This window comes from Sminthopsis crassicaudata, chromosome 2 (genome assembly GCF_048593235.1).
Source record: "Sminthopsis crassicaudata isolate SCR6 chromosome 2, ASM4859323v1, whole genome shotgun sequence".
NCBI classification, from domain to species: domain Eukaryota; kingdom Metazoa; phylum Chordata; class Mammalia; order Dasyuromorphia; family Dasyuridae; genus Sminthopsis; species Sminthopsis crassicaudata.
This window is the reverse complement of record NC_133618.1, coordinates 445,170,057-445,193,605: the sequence shown is the minus strand read 5'-3', so window position 1 is coordinate 445,193,605 and position 23,549 is coordinate 445,170,057. Positions and strand designations below refer to the sequence as shown.

The following is a 23,549-nucleotide window of genomic DNA, read 5'->3' as shown; positions in this document are numbered from 1 at the left end:
GCTTACATTTTTAACTATAAATTAATCAGAATCCCTTTTTATCATATAAAATTAGACTCCTGGCCCTGCCCTCTTCTATCTCTCCCTCCTCCATCAGATTTAAGGAGTTCTAAAAGAAGGGGGGAGAGGGAGAAGATTGGCAGAGGGGACAGGAATGAAGGATAATTTCAAATATGTAAATATCAGCCTACCTTTCTCTTCTACCAGCTTCACTCTCCCAATATTTTAGGCATAATCATAGAATGTCAGAGTTGGAAAGAATCAATCAATAAGCATTTATTGAGCACCTATTACATGCTGGGCACTATATTAAGTACTGGGGATAAAAAGTCATTCAAACTGGAAAGAACCGTTATGATCCTTCTTGCACAATTTTCTTCTTTTAGGTATAGAAACTGAGGCCAGAGAGAAGATTTTTGGCCAAGATTACACAGAAACTAAAACCTAGGACTCCTGAACCCCAGAATCAGGATCTTTATACTATATCATATTACATAGTAAATTCCAGTTAGGAGAAGGGAACTGATCTCTATGGAGGGGGCAATGGGACTGGTTCATTAAAAGATGATCTTAGACAATCACAATTTTAGATTAGGAAGGGGAGTCAGAAATCTCTCATTTTTTCTGATGAGGAAACTGAGTCAAACTGAGTCCCAGAGAGTTTAATTGATTTCCCTAAAGTCACACAGATCGTGAGCACCAAAGCCAGGAGCTGGTTAAATTGAGTTGATCAGTGAAAAATGATGTGAAATTTTTTTTTCCATCTATATTCTCTCCAAGTTCCTTCCTCCCTCTCTGGCACCCTTTCCTTTAGCTTTCCAATTATTCTCATGGGGATTTCTCTCAACTAATTATTAAGTTGGAAAATAATTTCTAGTAATAAGTTATCTACTAACAGCTAATAATGCAGCCCAGAGCCCAAAGTTGGTGTCCTAGTCCTTGGCTCTGTGCTTGAGAAGAGGGATATCTGTCTTTAGAGGTACTCTAATATTGGTATTCTAAGCAAACAAGGGGATGCATTTTTATGTAGGAAGGCACTCACATCCCAGCACATAGATGACCTACTCTAAAGCCAATCAAATAAAGCCACAGTCACTAGCTTAATGCCTACTTCATCATTAAGCATTATTCTATGTCCTAGACATAGAAAGACACATAAGCCAGGCAAGGCAACTCTGATTGCTGACCTGATTCATTAGGAATTTCTTTCCTATCTTTTTGTCTTTGTTTACATTGTTACCTGTGCCTGGAATGTGCAATCCACCATCTCCAACTCTGTCTTAATAAAATTCTATCCATCTAGCCCAAAGAAAACTGACTACAAAATGAACATTTATTTATTGGAAAATGGCTAGACCAAATGAGTTATACAGATAATGGATCATTTACTGCATGTTACAAAACCATGGCTATCAGGCATTCAGAGAAGCATAGGAAGATTTTAAAGAATTAATATGGAGTAAAGTAAACAGAGCCAGCAAAACACTATGCCCTTTAATTACAATAGAAATGAAAGGAACATTTTAATCGAGTCAAATGCTCTATAATTATAATGACTGAGTATGTGAGGTCTTCCAGGAGGACTGGTATAAAGACTTGTCAAACCCTTTTCAAAGCCATTCATCCACCTTTGGTATCTATTTTCACCCAATTCTCACCTGTGACTCCAAGAAGTTGTAGCATTGTTAGTGCAGCAGTCACATCACAGCAAACTGTCTCAGCAGATGAGCTAAATCATGTTAAGGATAACTGACAGCATCAAACTTCTCAGTGAGTTACTGAATGTCTACTCCAAGCAAGTGAAGACTTCCCTTGGTGGAATGAGTGGATGAGAACAATTTATTCTAATGACCATGAAGGTGGCTGATATAGGAGTTATGAAGTTCTTAGAGCTTGGTCAGACATTGAAAATACCAAGATCATCCAAGGCATCCTGGATCATTTCCAGTAGTCTTGACATTTCTCTTCAATGGACTTCAATGACTCTGGGACTAACAATTTTGTGGAACTTAAATTCCATTTCATGCACAAGGCAATATATCATCCCATGTTGTCATTGGCCCTCTTTGAAAATTAAGAATCAATAAAAACCATTGTAATGGCAATGACCCCAAATAAAAGAGGAGATGTACTTTTCCCATTCATAGGAGAGGTGGAGTTAATATACCAGTTGGTTTTGCTTTGTTTTTTTTTTTCTTGGTTACTTAAGAAGGATCACTAAATGACAATGACAATGCAGAGAGTGACAGAGGATAGGTATGGAGAAGATACTTCAAAATGAAAGGGATAATTAAAAAATGAACAAAACAATTTTAGCAAAACATTTTTCAAAGGAAACTTCAAAACAAACATGCAAAAATTATTCATCCTTGAGGACTGAGTTCAGATGTCACTGCCTCAGTAAAATCTTTTCTGGTTCCCAATCAAAAATGAACTTTCTTCTTTCAAATTTATACATGCATTTTATTCCTCTCTTATATTCTGATTATATTCAACTTTGCATTTTAATTACCACATGGTCCTGCATGTTTATATATTTATCCTATTTCCTGTGTAAGACAATAAGCTGCATAAGGTCTGTGTCTTAAGTAACCTTGTAATTCATACTCCAAAGCTTAGCACAGCATTTTGCACATTGTGAACATGTTAATGTCTATTGAATAGAAGGGTTAAAGAATAAGGTTTTCATCACAGAAACAAAGCAATTTGTGAGTTAGAGAATTATTATTGGAAGGCCATTATTATCATCATCATTATTATTATTATCCAGATATTAGTGCATCATGAGGGGTTATGGCTGAGGACCAGATCTTTCCCACCATTTATACTCCTTCAGAAATAACAAGTGAGTAGAGTTTTATACTAATAGCATCTTTGAGGTCAAAATATGAACTCTTGCTTTGGAGGCTATTCTTGAGAAACATCTTGCTGTTATGTGCCCAACATAGATCAAGAAAATTCCTATAAAGATCAGGGTGAGTACATATTGTATTTTTTCTGAGATTTTAATTCTGAAGCAGAAGATGTTAATACATATATTTTTAACATATTTAAGATGTATTGGACTACTTGCCATCTAGGGGAGGGGGTGGGGGAAAAGAGGGGATAATTTGGAACAAAAGGCTTTGGAAGGGTCAGTGTTGGAAAATTGCCCATGCATATGTTTTGTAAATAAAAAAGCTTTAATTAAAAAAAAAAGAATGATGTTAATAGTACCTCAAGGCATTTAAATCAATTTTGAACCCAGTTCAGTCTCTAAGACCTGGAAGTTTCTCTCAAAGTCATTTTTAAACTTCCTTATGTCTTGCAATGAATATCCAGAGTGACTTAGTTTGACTAACAGGCTCAGAACTGGCTGGAACTTTGCCCTTTCCACTGGGATAATCTCAGTTAAGCAAAGCAAAGATTCATAGAATATTAGAACTGAAAATCCCCCAAAGCATAGGTCATAGAATCCTAGTGAAGAAAGGAAACTTGGACCATAGAATCTAGAACAGGTTAGAGTGCCAGAGGTGAGAAGCACAATTAGAACATAGAGTATCAGATCTAAGTGGAAACTTCAAACGTAATACCTAGTATGTCAGAGCTATGAAGGATTATAAAGATCAAGTGAAGTCTAGCCTGCACATTTTACAAAGAAGGAAGTGAGGAGTGTGACTCATCCAAAGTCAAACAGCTATGTAATGGTTCAGCAACAGAACCCCCGTCTCCTGAATTCCAGTCCAAATCTGTTGTCACTAAGCTATATGATTTCCCTTTTAGTCCTAAGGAGTCTAGCATTTATAGTTAGCAGGGACTTTTTTTCTGTTTTTTAAAATAGTATTTTATTTCTTCCAATTATTTGTAAAGAGAATTTTCAACATTCACTTTCATAAGATTTTGATTTCCATATTTTTCCTCTCTCCATTTTCTCCCCCTCCTCAAGACGGCAAGCAATCTGATATAAGTTATGCATATTTAATCATAAGAAACATATTTCCATATTAGTCATGTTGTGAAGAATCAGAACAAAAGGGAAAAACCATGAGAAAGAAAAAACAAAAAGTGAGCCTAGTATATTTTGATCTGTACTCAGACTCCATAGTTCTTTCTCTAGATGTGGATAGGATTTTCCATCACGAATCTTTTGGAATTGTCTTGGATCATTATATTCCAAAGCCAAGTCTATCATAGTCGATCATCCCACAACGTAGCTGTTACATATATCATGTTCTGGTTCTAGCACATCTTCTAAAGATCTTCTAACCAATCCATTCACTTTACATAGAAAGCAACTATAACCTAGAAAATTTGTTATTTTTCAGTTGTTAGTTGTATCCAATTCTTCATGACCATAGCATATCAATGCTGTCCATAGGATTTTCTTGGCAAAGATACAGTGGTTTGTGATGTCCTTCTCCAACTCATCACATTATTTGTGTGATAAAGGTTACACAACTAGTAAGTATATGAGGATAAATTGGAACTCAGACTTTCCTGACTCCAAGCTCAGAACTCTATCCACTGAACCACATAGCTGCCTCAAATTAGATTAATTATCTCCAAGTCCCACAGTAGCAGAGTCAGGACATGAATACAGGTCTTCTAATTTCAAATCCATACTCTCCCCAAAATACCATAATCCCTTACATTCATATAGGACATTTTTTCAGTTTATAAAGTGCATTCATTTTGATGAACAATATCAGAAAGTTAAAAAAAGAAGAAACCTAAGTTTGTAGCCCAGTTGAAAATGGGCCTCTATTTCCTTATCTTTAAAGTGAGAAGCACAACACCAGAGACAACTCTCTCTCTCTCTCTCTCTCTCTCTCTCTCTCTCTCTCTCTCTCTCTCTCTCTCTCACTCTCTCTCTCTCGCTCTCTCTCTCTCTCTTTTTCTCTCATGTATGTATACGCATATATACATATATATTTACATATTTATATTTATATAAAATATAGCATATAGCATAGTTGTGAAGTACAATCTACTTCCCATTCACGGAATGGCCATTTTATTTATATATATTATCTCACTACTATGAGATGGGCAGACAGGGTGGATATTATAATCTCCACTTTACAAATGAAGAAATTGAGGCTGAAAGAAATTAAACGGTTTCCTCCCAGTCACCTGCCAAGCTAGAGGAGGAGCCAGGTTTCAAAGCAAGGCCTCCTGAATGCCATTCCCCAATACCCCACTGCCTGCAGTCAAGTGACAGAATGCTGATGAAATGTCAATCCATTTGGTCTGGCAGCCAAAGACAGCTGGAGCCAATATTCACTTTCCATTTGGCTTCTCCGTATTTGTTCCACTGATTTCCAAATAATTCATTAGTCTATGGCCATCACACTGGATTTAGAATCAGAGGGCATAGGTTTGAAATCTGGACCTATTATTTACTAGCTGTGGGTCTTTGGACAAGACATTTAAACTTTCTGGGTCCCATTTTCCTTCTTGGCAAAATGAGGAGAGGGGACAAGTTAAGTATTAGGACTCCTTCCAGCTCCAAATCCTACATTCCTATTTCTTAGTGAAGAATATTGTATATTGATTAAGATCTTTTCTCTCTCTGAGGTTTTTAACCCATTTTGTTTTATGGCAATATCATTGGTGAAGTCTGTGGACTCCTCAAAATAATGTTTTTCATGTATTTAAATATGTATTTGAAGGAAATGCTAAATTTCAGTTAGGGATTGGTGAAAAGATCTTGGGGTTTTTTTTCACTCCTAAATTCATATGTTCCTTGAAATCTATCCATATTCCCCTTGCACCAATCAGAGGACTCCTAGTTAAGAACTCTCTGATCTATACCATAGCACAAAAACATTGTTTTTTTTTTCTTTTCATTGAATTGACTCCTCTACTAAAGCCTTGGGCTCTGGTATTTCATCATCCTCTTGTGCACTTAATTCCAAACTATCTCCTGCATAGTTGACAGTCCTCATGAACTGTTGTAGCTAGAAAAATTACCTTGGAGTCAATCTTCTTGATATTGGACACGTCCAGATGTATTTTGGAGGTTATTCCCTTTTCTACAGACACCTAATCTGTGATCAGATCATGGTATCTGGGATCCTTGAAGTCTTGAAATATGTAGGATTGACAGGTTATTATGGCGCCATGTAGACACAATTCAAATTTGGGTGGCTTCTCTGTAGGAAAGAAAGCAGTGGGCTCATTTTGGGGCTGGGAAGGGGCCCAACTGCACTCCCTATTATTTAATCAGCTCATCTTTTGGCCCACAGCTTCCTCATACCCTGTGCAGAGTGCTCTGGAAAGACCCTCTGAGAGATGAGTCCAGCTGTGCATACACATCTCCATTTCATCCCTAAAAATGTTAACATGATGGGAAGTGGGTGACCCTGTCATCAGAATGAGATTCAAGGACACTTTTATAAATTTTTTGGTTTTTAATGACAAATCCAGCTGGCAGACCTACTTATCCATTGTCCCACAGAATCCAGGAGGAGGGACGTCCCTGCCTCAGAGCTCGGATATGACTCCAAACAAACTCTAGAACATGAGGTAGTGTAGTTATGGAGTGGAGAGAGGATACAAGAACATTAACAGTTATGATCTCCTGATGGAAGGGGGAGGGAAGCAGACAAATGTGCTTTCAACTAGGACATCAGGTACAGAGCAAAGTGCAGCCAGGAGTCACAGATTTGAATCTGATTCTCACTGGGCCTCTGTCTCATCATCTCTAGAATGGACGCAATAATATCTGGAGTTTCTATTATGAAGAAAGTGTTCTGTAAACTTGAAAGTGCTATAAGTCTATTATTGGAAATTGTGCGACTATAAGTGAGATGTGAAAAAAAGACAATCATGATCATTGGACTTTTTGTAATACTTCAAAGTTTATAAAATTTTCCCTCTTCCTTTTGCTATTTGAAAATAAACAGAAACCCCTCTCCCTTTGCAAGGCCATACTTAAACTAAGACAAAAAGAATAAATCTCCCTAATACAAACTCTCACTTGCTCTACAATGCCATTTCCCCTTTTTGCATGCAGGCCAGAGTTCCATTAGACATTAAACCTCACCAAGACGGGCATTAGCAAGTAGGTACTTTCTATCTAAGTAAGAGAGAATTGGTCTAATTTGATTTTTAGTCTCTTCATCTGCTAGACAGCCTTCAATCCATGGCATTTCACTCTCAGAGAACTACTATAGAGTAGTTATGAACACCTGATTTATTCCATTTCTAAAAGCACAGGCATAAGCCCCCACTTATTCAAGTTTATTTATAGCATAGAACCACCAGTAGAATCCTCTTTCATTCACTCATAGCAAAGAATAAGAGGAGACATGTGTTTCCCTCTCATTACGACCTTTGAATCCCAGGGTTGTTCTCATTCTGGGAAATTAAATCATGCATGTAATCAGATCCTGGGACTTGGCTTTCCAGAGTGCCAGGCCCATTCAGTGACCCAAAGCTATCACAATTGTGAGGTTCTATACTGAATAAGGCAGAGAGAGGCTGGAACCTTTTATAAATGTACTAATCTAGGGAAAGCTGACTCCAGGTACCCCTGAATATACCAGGAAGTAACAATTTAAAGCAGAGAAGTCAAACATGAAGCCCATAACGCTTTCAAGTACTGCCCAAACCAGATTATTAATTGTTTAATGCAATAAATAAAAATACAATAAAACTCAGAGATAAAGTTAATATGTTGTTTCTTCTAAGTCAATATGCCTATTATTTATGGTTTGGTTTAGTACCCCTTTCTATTTGAGCTTGTTGTATGTGTGTGCACATGCACATATGTGTGTATCTATATATGTTGACAGAATTCCTTTGGAAATAGGAACTGAATCCATGGACTCATCAGTTAGCAAAGGACACCAATGCCCTGTGATCAATTAATAAAAAATCCTTTGACTATCCATTGTATGTTTTGGGAACCCATCAGTTTGTGGGCCCCTGATCCTGGCAGGAAATGTTTGGCCAGTTGTTACACCTCTATCCATGCAATGGGACCATGGGAATAACACTAGCTTTAGAATCGAAAACCTGGATTTAATTATCAGCTTTGCTAACTTGTCATCTCTGTGACCTTAGAGAAATCACTTTTCTTCTTTATGGACCTTAATTCCTTCCTAACTGGGTCTTATGATCCCAAGGCTATTTTTTCAGCAGTGCAATTCCTTTAGATATTGTTTATTCTGCAAATAGTTAGCCTTCCAAAGTGCCATGTCATGAATTAGCATCAGTCAGATTCAGAGCTTCAGATTACCTTAGAAGTCAACTATCCCAGTTCTCTGATATTTTGTGCAGGGGTGGGAGGTGGAGAGAAGCTAGTCCTTGACAATTGATTGCAGTCCTCCCTAAGCCAGGTTGATGAGATCACAGAAGGGGACAGACAATAGAGAGACAAAGTGTTAACATGTTAAATGAAGTGCAAAGGTGAGTGTATACTGTTAGAAAGTATGAAAAAAATTCCCTAAAGGAATTGAAAAGGTGACTTGCCTTTTGTTAACCAAAAAAGGCCATGTCTCTAGTGGCATTTAAAAAAATAAACTTGCTACCACTGGAAATAGCCAGGTATTTAGGCAAGAACTAGCTCTTTAAAATATGACTCAATTTACCACTACTAGAAAGCAGAAGAATGAAAATGGAATTTCTTTCCTACTGCAAAAACTTAGAAGTTGGGGGGGGTGAGAGAGACAGACAGACAGACAGACAGAGGTGAGAGATTAAAAGAAGAGAAGGAAAATAAGGATGAGGAAGAGGAGAAGAAAAAAGGAGAGGGAGAAGGAAAAGAAGAAGAAGAGGAGGAGGAGGAGGAGAAGAAGAAGATACTGTGGAGAAAAGCAGTCCCAAGGAGATCAGTTGAATAGCCCCAGATACCTGGTGGACTGAGTTTGTTGAAGATGTCATGACAAAAGAAAGAACATTGAGCCATGACATATTGGAAACATGAATTTCCTTGGCCACATAGATTCCATACATGTATGTCTCACGACGGGATACTTTAAATTGCATCAGTTCTTCCTACTTATGACATAGATATCTGTGGGAGTGTAGCCCATTTAATAGCAGGAATGTGGTATAGCTCCTATTCTTACTATGCCATCTTAGTAAATGCCTTTACTTTGAGTTAATGGTGTCTATGAACTTCCTTGGGCGAGGGGAGGCTATAGTTTTAGGAGTATGGACCAGCAGACTATTCTTGAAAGTTGGAAGAGTTGGCAATAGGGGAACCCAGCCTGTAACCAAACTGGGGAGGGAGTCCAAAAAAATTACTACATATGGCTGAGAAAGCTGAGATCCAGAGAACGCACTTCAGGCAATAAATAAATGAAAAAAAGCAATGACTCAAGTCCAGGTTTTCCAACTCCAAGTCCCCTCTGATCCAGGCCTCAAGGAGCAGTAGGTACATGTCCACAAGGTTTTTTGGTCTTGTTTTGTCTTGCACTCTGGGTGTTTTTGTGGAGGTGAGAAGACTACTTGGCACCAAGCACCAGTGGACAAAGCAATGTGCCAGCATGCTTCCTTCCATAGCAATCCCCTCATTGTTCAGTGCAGATCCTGACATTCTGTCAGGCAGTCCAGCTTCCCCGTTTGGCAAGCAAGACACATCCCTGAGTTATTGTCTGCTCCAGTGTGATTAACTGTATGAAGAATGAGATTAAGTGCTATGTAAACAGGAGTCACAGCGGGGTACCTTTCAAAGGAAGAAATAGGATGAATTTTACAAGCAAGATCAAGTCCATGCTGGCACACAATTCCCTGGGCCAATCTAACCAGATTTTTTAGAGAATTTCAGGGGTGAGTTTTCTCAGACTAAATGAATCTGAGCTGGATGTTTCACCGCTGTGTTGTTGCCCCAGAGCTAACTCAATGTCTTCAGCATGGGAAATAGGAACGCATTTGGCAGATGGGTTTCAAGAACTAGTCATCTGAAAACCTGGACATATTTCAAACACTACGAGTGAGACAGATGTTGGAAGCACATATGTCAACTTATCCTGATGTTTCCCTGCTTCTTACCCTTGAATTCCAAAGCCCCTACCTAAGGTCCATGAAATAGGGTTGCTGCTCTGTGATTTTCCCCCCAGTTCCAATCCTGGATTTTTTTCTGCTCTTTTGAAAAGCTAACACTGGCAAAGGACTTGACAACAGAGAACCCAGCTCTCTCTGGGCTCAGAAAGTGGTATAATAGCACCAGATTTTGGAGCCAGAGGACCTATGTTTAAATATCACCTCTGATTTTTATTTCCTGCACCAACTCAGGGAAGTAACTTTCATTTCATTTCTTGGATCCAAGTTTAACAAGACATGATACCTACCCTCATGGAACCCACAGTTTCATAAAATAATAAAGGCACCAGCACAGATAGCATTAGTACACTGATGGTTGGTCAGTTCAGCTGTTCATCTCTTCATGATCCCATTGTGATTTTCTTGGCAAAGATACTGGAGTGGTTTGCCATTTTCTTCTCTAGTTCATTTTACAGATGAGAAAACTGAGGTATATAGGATTAAGTGATTTGCCCAATGTCACACAGCATATCTAAGACCAGATTTAAACAATGTTTTCCTAACTGCAGACCAATTGTACCACCTAGCTGCCCTTCTAACATAGTGTATTACATAATTGGCTAAGAGAGTTCACAGAGAAACATTAAGGGCTGACAGTGAAGGGGGAACTTTGGCTGATTGAGCAGGTCACTTTGTCCTTATTATTACTGCTCCTGAGCAGTGTAGGATTAGGAAGGAGGACCAGGAAGATAGTTCTGGGTTCATAGAAGTCTACTGGTTCTGAAGAACCCTTGATGGAAGAGGATCCTGAAGAAGCAGGGAAGGGATGTTTCTGTGTCTTGGATAGAGTGGCAGCATCCTGGGAAATTCTGACCACAGTTCTCATCTTTTAGCCCTAATGGAGCAGAATAGAATTCTGTCTTACCTTCTCAGTGTCCAGGATAGGTCCCCACTCACTTTTCCCCTGTGTCCTGGATTAGGGACAGAGCTAATTACGTCCATAAAGACATATTGGGAGATGGCAATAGATCTCCAGTGGCTTCTGGACCTTTGAAAATGGAGAAAGAGTCACTCTGTCCACCTGGATCATAATTCACATTTCTATAATACTTTAAAGTTTACAAAGCACCTCTCTCATAATAACCCCCATACCATAGCCAAAGAAGGGCCAATTGTCTTAACAACTAGGACAATACTCTTTCTTCCTTCCTCACTCCTGATCTGCAGAAGGTCATCTCAGCTTCCCCTTGAGGAGCATTGCTGTTGTTTGTCCATCATTCTCAAAAGGAACCATCAGGGAATTGATGTCATGACATGCAGGTGAGTTGGATTTAAGTGATGGAAGGCTGTGCAAAATCACCTGCCTCATTTTCCCTCCAGAGCCATCTGAGCCCAATGGTCAGATATAAATCAGGGTGACTGGAGATGGTTCCATAAGCAGTGGGGCCTTTTTAATGTAAGGTCTTTAACAAGCCTCAGTTTGATTGAGGCAACACTCATTCAATGATTCAGTTTACTACACATTGCAAATGGCTCCTGACTGCTCACTGCCCTGGCTTTTTTTGTAGGAACTGTCCCATGCTCTAAGCCCCTGGAGTCCTCCTGTTCCAACAGTCCCTGCAGAGGACAGGGACCTCCCTATTGGAGGGAGTTGAAGAACACAAGAAATCTCTATCTATGCTTTATCTTTACTTTGGTCTAGAGATTAAAACAGAGTTCAGAATATTGTTGGTACTTAATAAATCCTGCATTATAATATCAGGGGAACTTGATATCAAGAGGCCAGGACAGGAACTAGCTATGTGGAATCATGGGTAAGTCAGTTAACCAATCAAAACTTCAATTTAATCAAATGCAATTAGGAGTTAATATTAAATCTACTTATCTCATAGAGTTATTATGAGAAAAATACTTTAAAATCTCTCAGTGCAATATGAACCATGTTATTATTAGTTAATGTGTGTGAGTGCCAGTTCTGGTTGCCATATTTTAGAAGATAACTAACACATCCTAACAATGGTTACTTGAATGATGAGGTGATTTCAAAACATACCAAATGAAAATCAGTTGAAGGAGCAGAAGCTACTCAGTCTAGAGAAAAGAGGAGTCAGAAGGACCCGGGTTCACGTTTCAGCTCTGCTATTTGCTAACTGTATAACCTTGGTTGAGGGACTAAACCTTCCTGGCCCTCAGTTTCCCATTCTGTAAAATAAGGGTCATTGACAAGAGTATCTAAGGTCTCTTCCAGTTTCAGAACTATAAAAATGGTGCTACATTGTGCCTGGCATAAAATAGGTGCTTTGATAAATGCTTGTTGATTGATGTCTTGTCCTGCTCATACTTGAAGGCAATAGTAGAATGAGTAGGAAGTTGCAGGGAGGTGAACTCCATATAAGGCAAAGGGTCCTAACAATTCCAATGGACTGCTTCAGGTGGTAGGGAACACCTTCTCAGTGGAAGTTTTCAAAACAAAGCTGAACACCCACTTATTGGTAATGAAATAGGATAGAGGCAGACAGGTGACTTGGTGATTACAGTACTGGGCCGAAAATCAGGAAGACCTGAGTTCAAATCCAATTACAGACATTTACTAACTGTGTGACTCTGGAAAAGTCACCTAACTACTGTTATCTTCAGTTTCCTCTTGTGTAAAATAGGAAAATAATAGAACTTACTCCCCAGGGGTGTTGTGAGGATCAAATGAGATAACATCTGTAAAGTACAATAGAGGTATTAGTTATACTACTGCTGCTGATAGATGATAATAGGTTATTCAATGTCCAATGAACTTATCAATTCAACTTAAATCAAGGAACTCCAAACACTCAAGTAACTCTGCCAGAGGCTAGGAATATGCAATGGAAATAGAAGGAACTCTAGTTCCTCACTAGAAGGAATTTAGTAATGTTTTCCCACCTCCAGATCTGTGCTATTTCCTACACTTAGAATGCCCTTTCTCCACTATCTCCACCTGTTGGCTCCCTAAGTATCAAGATCTAACTCAAATGCTGCCTATTCTTTGAAGCCTTTCCTTGATTTCTCCCAACTAGACTCAATATCTTGAGCAGAGGGGCATTTATGATATGATCCTATATACCAGCCCCCAGTTCAATTCAACAAGTATTTGTTAAACATTGATTATATGCAAGGTCTTGGATATGAAAAGTGAGTATGATATAGCTCCTACCTTCAGGTAGTTTTCATTCTACTGGGAGGGCTATAACACATACACCAATAATTCTGATTAAAAAGTAGAATATGATGTCTGTAAAGGTATTTTAGAACTAGGAAATAGAGAGCTTTCATTTGCATGGGATGAAGGATGAAGAGCAGTACTACAGGATTGTGAATATGATGAAAGGGGCTGTAAATCTAGACTCTATGAGGGAAGGCCAGGACATATACTCCCAAAAGACCATGAACTCATGGCCCAGAGCCCATTGGAGGACTACCCCGGAAAGGTGGCTTGTGGATAAAACTGAACTCATACTCAATCAGGACCCGCAGGCAGCAGAAAAAGGTGAGCCAACATCTATCTGAAAACAAAATGTTATTCCTCCATTAGGGCTAAAAGTCCCTCTGCCTCTCTCTGTCTCTCTGTGTTTGTCTGTCTGTCTGTCTCTCTCTCCCCTCTTTCCTCTCTTCTTTCTCCTCCTCCTCCTCTGTCTCCCTCACTGCCTGTCCGTCTCTCCTTCTCTCTCTGTCTCTGTCCATCTGCCCCTGTCTTTCTCTGTGTCTCTATCTCAGTGTCTTTCTCTCTCTCTCTGTTTCTCTCTCTGTCTTCTTTCTCCCCTTAGTTACTTTCTCTTTCTATCTCTATACATAGGATATAGTAATAGATATAAAGATATATAGATACATGTATCTATAAATATGCATGCATACAAGTATGTCTCTATACATTATAATACACTTGCCATACAATCTTCCAAAATCTTAGAGCAGTTTTAAACTTTAATATCTAAAAAAAGTACAGACCCTTCTGATTCAGCCAGGCAGGTAGATACTAGAAGTAGAATGATCATAAGAAAAACAATTGGGTCTAATGTGAAAAGCCCTGAATGAGGATCCAGGAAACTTGGGTTCTGATGCTGATTTTTACTTTATAGTTGTGTGATTTGGGGTCAGTCCCTTCTTCTCTTTTGGCCCCAAATGTCCTATCTGGGCTCTCATAGCTTAAAACTGCTCTAAGACTTTTGATAAGAATTTCTCTTGCCTTCCAGATTCCACTGAGGCAGATCCCCAGGCATCCTCATGGTCTCCTCACTCAGTAGAGTTACAATCCATTAGATCATAGGATTTAGATCTTAAAGAGCCCAACTTTTCATCTACAAAGAAGAAAACTGAGGCCCAGAGGGGGTATGTGGCTGACTTTTAGTTGCACAGGTAACCCCTAGTGCCCACTGTAGAATCTCACACATGGGAGATGCTTAAATAACTCCTTCATGGTTAATCACACAATCGAGAGTGAACATGGGGACTCTTGACATCCCACCATGCTGCCTCTGTCCAGCTCTAGTAAGGTCCCATGGCACACCAAAGCCAGTCCCTCTTTGCAAATTGAGCCCTTTTGTCATCTCTGCCCCAGAGCTCCCACATCTGCTGTTCTACCAGGCCAAACTAGCCCCCAGATGGAGGAAAGATGTTAATTCAAATTAATATTGGTAAAGTATCTCTGACTAATGACATTTCTAATTAATATGTGCATGCTGTATGTACATAGTGCATAATTTATTGCCCTGCAATTACCCTGCTGTAATGAAACATTTACAACCCGAAACCCTCATTTTCAAGTGTTTACAGCTTTGGTAGATTATACTCTATATGTTTGGTATGTATCCATAAATGTACAGTAAGAAAAACAAAGTGCAGACTTTCTGAGAAAAAAAGCAGTCAGGAAGATAACTACTATAAGCAGAATGGCTCATGGGAGAAACAGTTGGGTGTAGTACAAAGAGCCCATGCATGGAGTCAGGAAATGGATTCTAATCCTGGTTCTTACCCTTTATCTCTGTGACCTCAGGTCAGTCCTTTTTACTCTCTTGGTTCCATCTTCCTTGTCTGATCTGACATTCCATTACTTAATGATCTCCCCCAAATGTGGTTCTCCCCATTCCTAAAAGCTATGAACTTCTGAACTCATGGTAGAAATTCCAGTTAGCTGTCACTCCGAAAACTTGGTGAAATGCTGTGCTGCCATTTTGTTTTGGACTTCATGCTATTACCATCTTTCAGATAAAAGGGTAATTCCTCTGACCAGTAACTTTTAAATTCCTGGTCATCTAAAGGTAAGACTTTTTACTAGATATTTTGTTCCTGAGTCAACACAGACTACACAGTGGGAAACAGAAAGAAGAAAGAAATAGAGAAAAAAGAAGGAAAGAGAGAAAGAAAGAAGAATGAAGGAAGGATGAAAGAAAGAAAGAAAGCATTTTTCTTTTATATTCCTTCTCAGCTCAGTAAGTATAATAGTAGTAAATAGAACTCTGTATGCAAACTTACAGTCTCCCTTCACCACAAATTCCCTGTGCCAAAGCCACTGGTGAAAAGACTAGAGTACAGGCCACATGTGTGTCAACTGAAGGGAATGTTTTGTCTGGGGAAAATTAAAGGGAGGGGGAAGGGAGGGGAGGAGGGAGGGAGTAACCATTTTAAAAAATAACAATTTGAATCTTGGTTTTATTTATATCTTTTGTTTTTAAGAAATATTTTAACATTTATTTCACACATTCATTTACGAATATATTCCTCCTTCTCACAAGTGGACCATTCCCCCTTTTAAAAAAAATTTCCTAAAAGAGTTCCTAAAACAGTTCAATAAAGCCAGTTAATGCAGAAGCGCTGTCAAAGAAATTGTGCGCAACATTCCACACCCATAATTCCATTTACATATACCTCTCTGTTAGAAGATATAGGTGCATTTTCTCAATGATTCTCCAGGATCAAACTTATTCATTCTAATTATGTAGATTTTCTTTATAACATTCAACAATTTATACACTGGCACAGGGCCACCTATCATGGTGTGCCCTTATCAAAGAAGACATGGTGGTCTATGAGCAAAGCAGAATTGCAATAATTCAAAATATACATGAGATGCATAAGTTTAGAGTCATCTCCCCTCCAAATGTTCATATGAATTATATGTGCCCAACCTGTGGTAGAGCCTTCCAAGTTTGTATTATTCTGACCGACCACTGCCAATTGACTTCAACATAGTGATGCTGTTTTAATCCTCCTCCAGAATGAAGGACAACAAACAAACAATCATTAGATAGGAACATTTGTGCATATATTTTGATTTTTTGTTTTTGTTTTTACAAATATTTTAAATACTCTGAGAAATTCAACTAGTTCTACTTGGCCTCAAAGGGAAGAAATAGGCTTGCTGTGTGAAACTTGGAGAGAAATCCATTTTGGTTTAATGTTCTTATACTTGGTGTTGTTCAAAAATGGAATGGGCTGACTCAGGAGTTGATGGATTCCTCATCATTGGAGGTCATCAAAAAAAGGTTGGATAATACTTCTCTGAGGTTTCGTTGAAAATATTCCTGTTCACTTTTAGCTCTAAGAGCCCATGTTTCTATGGTTCTTTCTTGGCTTCAATTTCCTTTTCATTCAAATGAAGAGTTGGACTAGATAACCTCTAAGAAAGATCCTGAGTTTATGAGTTTAGATAGAAGCACTAATTGCATGTCAATTATAAGCAGATGATTTTTTAAAATCCTTTATTTAGAGCAAGCGTTCCTGAAGAAGGGGCCTTCCTTTCCTTAATCTCTGCCCTCAGTGAGGGCACAAATGAGAAGTATTTCGGTGAGACATAATGGATCTTTCAGAGCTATCTTCACAGGAATAAGGTATAGCAAGGTCTTTGCCAAGAGCTCAATAGGCAATGTAAATTGTAAAAAGGCAAGCTGAGCTGGAAGGATGGGCAGATGTTACTACTTTCATGGAGTTTGTTACTAGATCAGTTATAGATATATGCCTCAATTAAAGTCTTGTGAAGGAAATAGTTTTTCAACCATTATTGCCTATTATTTGGCCTCTTGCACCTCAATACTGGGATAGCCCCCAAAGAATACTGGGGTGGGGAAGGGCAAGGATAATATGAAAATTATCATAATAACTGCTCACATTTAATTAGTGTGTTAAAACTTACAAAATTATTTATTCACCCAACAAACTAAATCCATAATATCAACATGCAGCTATGACCATTTTAGGAAATTTGAAAATAAATTCTATGCATAATGAAAAGAAAAACTCCACTATGTGGATATGTTATGAAAATCTCATTTTCCTATTTAACAACAATAAAAACACTTGGTAATTATAGATCATGTTACAGTCTTCAAAGCACCTTCCTTACACATATTTTTATACATTATTTGATTCTCACAACAACCTTTTGAGGCAGATGTTACCATTATCCCCATTTTACCGATGAGAAAATTGAGGCTGAAAGGTTAAGTGCTTGTCCAAGGTCATGCAACTAGTGAACAAGGCAGAATTCAAACTCAGGACTTCTAGAGTCTAACTTTAATTTTCTATCCATGTGCCACATAGCCTGCTTTACTGATAAGGAAACTGACACTCAGAGAGTATCTTTTTTACACAGCTGACAGTATTTCAAAACTAGCTTTCCTGGCTTTAGCAGAAAGTGTAACATTTTTTCCCACTCTTCCTCTACTACAAGTTTCCTGAACACAAGTCCTAATTCTGGACCAATCAGGCAATCAATAAGCATTTATTAAGCAGTTACTATATGGCAGACATTGAGGATAAACTTAATAGTCTTTGGCATCAAAGAGCTTACATGTACTAGAGGAGAGGAGAGGACAGAGGGAAGACTGTAGAAGTTTCAAAGAGAAATGAGAATATATAAAAAATAAATATGTACTGGTGTGGCAAAATCTACAAAGATTTCTTAAAGAAGATGGTCAATGAAATGAGCATTAAAAATTCTAAGGGAGAGAATAACCTAGACATGGGGGAAGAGGCACAGAAATAGGGGAAAAGATGTTACATTCAAGGAACAGCAAGAAGGGCAGTTTTTCTGAGATACAAACTGAGAAAGATAAAGTACAATCACATCAGAGCCTATTTGTGATGGGCTTTAAAGTCAGAGAAAAGAGTTTCTATTTTATCTTAGAGGGAAAAGGGAGCCACTGAAGCGTCTTGAGCACAGGAGTGACTATCATTTCTCAAACTTATAAAGGATTGATTAAATATGAGAAAGACCTGAGGAGGGAGACCAATAAAGAAGCTAGTAGAGTAATTCAATCATGAGATATGAAAGCACTAAGGCAACTTAGAGGGAGTAGAACAGATGTGAGAGGTATAGAATCAGCCCCAGTGATGGCAAGGCTCTGCACAGGTTTGCCTCAAAGCCCAGAAAATAGTTGAACAGATAATAATTCCTTTTTATCCTCTTCCTTTCTCATTGAAGTTAGAGAATTATGGTGATTCTAAAGGGACTACACTGTGGGTGGCTTTACCACTGTTCAGGTTCTGGCCCTCTGCCCTTTAAAAACCCAATTTTATCAGTATCTACAGAAGTTCTTAGGTGCTAGGAAATTGATTGTAAAGATACACAAGGTTGTCACAGTGCCAGTTATTCTGTTACTATTATAATTCATAGTCCATATTTTTGTATAACTTTAGTTGGGCGAAGTCTTTTCCATATATTATCTCATTTGATTGCCATGGAAATTCTGAAATGCAGATTCTACTATTATCCACATTTTACAGATGAGGAAACTGAGGCTAAGAGAGGTTAAGTGACTTAACTCACTCAATGTCAGAGGAGAGGAATGGTGGATGGGGAGAGGGGAAATGGTTAGTGTGCTCCAGTTACCAATTCTGCATGAATAAAGTAAAAGGGTTTGCCTTCCATACCCCCACAACTCTTCTAATGAGCCTTTTTCCCTCCTCTCAGTTTCCTCTCTTTCCTCCCCACCCCCACTTCGCTTCATTTGTCCCCACTCGGGTCCTTACACTGCCCTGAGTACCTCTTGTCAACAGCAGAGAATGATGTGGTTAACAAATGATGCTAAGGTGTTGTCTTAATGGCTTGTGGTTCTCAGGGGGGATCTGAGATTGTAATAGCACTTGCTTGGCACATAGTAGCACTTGATAAATATAGGCTGATGAAATGGAGGCATAAGTGAATGAATGAGAGTGAGAGAATCAATGAATGAGAGAGGTATGCAGAGATGCTCAAATGCAGCCATCTCCATGAATCCATGCATAGAAGAGAGCTTTCTTTCCTTAGATCCCCCATTGCTTATCTATCTTAATCATTTATCCCAGTTCTGCTATTTAATGCCTGTGATGCAGAGCAAGTCCCCTTCCCTCCCTCTGCCTACATTTTCTTTATCTGTCAAGTGTAGAGAGGTTGGATTACATGAACTCTTTAGGTCCTTTCCACTCTAAATCTGTGCTGCTGTCATTTCATTCTATTCTATAGGGCCATTTGAAATGTCTTATCTCCCCTACCAGATTGTAAGTTGTTTGAGGGCATGGACCCTTGTCTCCCTTACCTTTTGCATACCAAAACAAAGCACTGAACAAAGGAGGTGATTCAAGAAGGTTTATTGGCTGAGGAAAAGAAAGAATTGGGAACTGAAGGCATTTATCTTTTTTCTGCTTTTGACTTGGGCACCAATTGCATCAGAGGCCAGAAAACAGGCCTGCCTTCTTATGGCCTCTGGAACAAAGTCAGAGTCCTTACTCCACCAATTCAGTGATTTACAGGGCTGTTACACGTGTTTCCAGGAAATTATCCTGGAAGATAAAATATCCTATTAGAACACCCTGAGAGGAAAGATGAACTAGATAGTTGATACACTGTGCAAATGGGGAACAATTCTCAAGCTGCAGAATATGAGAATAAGTGTATAAAGAATGTGTGACTATATACACACCCATACATATATATATATGTATGCACAATATACATGTATATATAAACATATACACATATATCTATATACAACACATGCACACTACATATATTTAGAAATTATGAGAGAGAAAATGCTAAGGATTGTTTACTAATACATATAAGAGGTCATCCTAATGCTGCTGGTCCATTAGGTAACTGGCAGGTAGCTACCATATCACAACACTTTTCTTCTTTCCTTACTCCTTCCTTCCTTTCTCCTTTCTTTTTTTTTCCCTAAGACTGGGGTTAAGTGACTTGCCCAGGGTCACACAGCTAGGCAATGTTAAGTGTCTGAGACCAGATTTGAACTCGGGTCCTCCTGAATTCAGGGCTGCGCCATCTAGCTGCCCCCCTTCCTTTCTCCTTTCTTCCTTTCTCCTCCTTCCCTCCTTCCTCCTTTTCTTCCTTCCTTCCTCCTTCCTCCTTTTCTCCCTTACTTTCTTCCTTCCCTCTTTCCTCCCTTTTTTCCCCCTTTCTTTCTCCCTCCCTTCCTTTCTCCTTTCCTCCTTTCCTCCTTACATCATATTTTCTTACAGCTGGGACATTCTTTGTTGTATGTTCTCAGACTTTTGTCATCACTGACATTCTATTGTATAAGTTCAAATGATCTTTCTAGCCATGAAATTCTATTTTCTATATTCCAAGATTCTTTCCAACTTTGATTTTTGTAGGTATAGCAAATGTTATGAAGGTAAATCTGATTTCTCTAGGCACTTTTATTACAAAAACAAAGACATATTTCCTTGGAAAAAGTCCTGAATAAGTGTGTTTCAAAGGCTTGGCAGTCGGCCATATGATATTCTGGCAATGGAGGATAACTAGTCACATTGCAAGTAACCAGCTCTGCCACTAATTTATTTCTTGTTCATGGGTAAGTCACTTCCAGGTCTGATCCTCAATCTCCCCATCAATAAAATAAGAAGTTTAAGTTTGGGCTGGATGATCTCCAAGTTTTTTGTAGCTATTACAATTTCCATGTGCATACAGAAACATAAGTATTTTCCCATTCTGATGGACTAGTGTCTTAAAGATGGAACCATTCTTAGAAATCATCTAATCTAGTTCAACACTCTCTTCTTTTTTACAAGAAGAAACTGAGTCCCAGAAAGATTAGAGAATATGCCTGTGCTCAGATGGAACTAATAGGCTAGACTTGAAATGAAATATTCTGATGCCAGATGCAGTGCTCCTACTACAACTTGCTGCCTGTTCAGAAGTTCTTAAAGAATGTAATGTTTTATGCATTGGTCAACCTGCCATCTTGGGGGGGGGGGGGAAGGAGGGGAAGGATTGGAACAAGGGATTTGGTAATTGTCGGTGTTGTGGGGTTGCCCATGCATATATCTGGTAAATTAAAACTATTAAAATATAGAAAACAAAAGAATGTAATGTTTGATCACATCTTTCATCATATATTCATAAGCCCCTGGAACATAAACTGTTTCTGTTGTTATCTCATTATATAAATGGATATGGATACTTTGCATAAAATAGACCTTAATAGATATTTATTGAAATTTTTGTTGTTCAGTCAATTCAATTGTGCCTTACTCTTCAGGGCCCTATTTGAGGTTGTCTTGACAAAGATACTGAAGCAGTATCTTCTCCAGCTCATTTTACAGATGAGAGAACTGAGGCAAACAGGGTTAAGTGACTTTCCCAGGATCACACAATCAGTAAATATCTGAGGCCAGATTTCAATTTAGATCTTCTTGACTCTAGGCCTGAAACTCTATCCATTGCATTACCTAGCTGCCTGTTTATTGAAATAAATTTATATTAATATGTGTGCTTATATATATGTGTGTATATGTGTATATATATGTATATATATTTATATATATATATATATATATATATATATATATATATATACTTACATATGTGTGACTCAAAACAATTTAAAATAATAAGCCAAAAGGAAGATTCTTAACCTCTTTTGTGCCATGATAGTTTGATGAAGGCTATAGACTCTCAGAATCATGTTTTTAAATTATTGAAGGGAGTGATGAATTTAGTTAAAGAATCAGTGAAGATTAAAATTTAATTTTTATCTTCCAAGTTCATGGACCTCCTGAAATCTATCCATAGACCTCTCTACAGATCCGGAATTCTTGTTCTATAGCATGCATAAAGCTAAGAGAATCCTTTCCTCAAAAAAAAAAAAAAAAAAAAAAAAAAAAAAAAAAAGTGGTAAAAAAGGAGGAGAGAGAAAAGATAGGAAAGAAAAACAGAAATAGAAACTGCTAGCTTCCAACAGACTGCATTATGCCTTACAGTATATCTGTTTCAATCTTTCCCCATTCTAGCATCCCGTCTCTGTGGCTGCCGGCAGAGAAGGCACTCGCATCCCATATTGCCGAGCCTGGGCCCTTACAGAGTTTGCTTTGAGAGTCGAACATTTTAAAAACTCTGGCTAAAGCACTGACACCATCTGTGGAAATATTCCTTCTCCTAATATTGATGTGTTGTTTTGTTTTTTTTTTCCTTATAAAAGCACATTGTTTTAAGTGTGAGAGAAAGAGTCTGTTATAAACTGTGAAATATGATGCAAATGCTAATTTATCTGCAACTCCCTGTAAAAGAGCTTCCTGCGAGTTGAGGATCTGGAAGAGCAATAAAAGAAAATGGTAAAAATAAATTAGGAAGAAATGTACCCAATACAGAGCACAATACGGTATCTCTTTTGCCAACACACAGCCGTGGGTCCTCTATCCAAATGCCTGCACCAGCAGAACTGACAATTAGCATAATGGTAGGAGCAGATGCCACTGGGCTTGGCCTCCCAACATGGCAGCTTCCCACTTTACAACTTTCTGCAATTGAATAAAAACCCTCAAAGATTTTATATTAAAATAACAGGGCCCTTGTTCCCTCAATGAGTTCTTAAGCAAAGCAGATCAATACACTGGATTTCCCTCAGCTCTTTCTTCCAGAAACTAACGGCATCTTAGTGAAATTTCCAACTTTAGTTCAGGTCTTGCCGAAATAATTGTGTCTACTGAAAATCTGAATTCACTGGGGCAGTCCTCAAAGTAGTCAGCATAAATTTGAATAAAAGCCACCACTTTCCCAAATTCAAGCACATTTCTTTGTCATAAGAGGTGCCTTTCATTGGTGTATAACTATCCAATTCCATTCCTACTTTGTAACCACAACCTAGATTCCAAGCACACACAAAGGAATTAGTATCCCGAGGTCACACAGCTATTTGTAGAATGAATATTAGTACATTCTTTGCAAATGCATGATGTATGAACTGTATATATTTCCTTGATAAATTGTTTTTAAATATTTCCTTCTTTTTATTAATTGAGGAGGCACCTAATGCATCAATGCCATTTTTTGCTGTTTTTCACATAAATTATTTTCTTGCAATGTTCGTTTTTATTATTATTGCCGATATTACGGGGAATGCTTTTTTTTTTTGCCTTGTAAACAAGATTTTGCTTACAGCTAAATGAAAAGAGGTGAAGTTAATCACATTGAAATAATAGATTTAAAAAGGTAATTCAGTAGTATTGGGATGATGTTTAATCTCTAGCAATAGAAGCATGGCCAAGAGCAATGACAGAAATCCTTGTTCCATAATTAAATGGTATTTATCATTGGCAGGTCAGCTTCATGAAAT

The 23,549-nt window shown here is 38.3% G+C and overlaps 1 long non-coding RNA gene across 1 annotated transcript in view; it reads left to right on the top strand.

The window, feature by feature from the left end:
* LOC141553587 (uncharacterized) overlaps positions 1 to 23,246 on the top strand; it is a 51,312-nt gene extending 28,066 nt beyond the window's left edge. The window contains exons 2-3 of the long non-coding RNA XR_012485539.1: positions 11,200 to 11,292; positions 22,228 to 23,246. This is a non-coding gene — a long non-coding RNA (uncharacterized LOC141553587). The remainder of the gene's footprint in view (positions 1 to 11,199; positions 11,293 to 22,227) is intronic.
* The last annotated feature ends 303 nt before the right edge of the window (positions 23,247 to 23,549 follow it).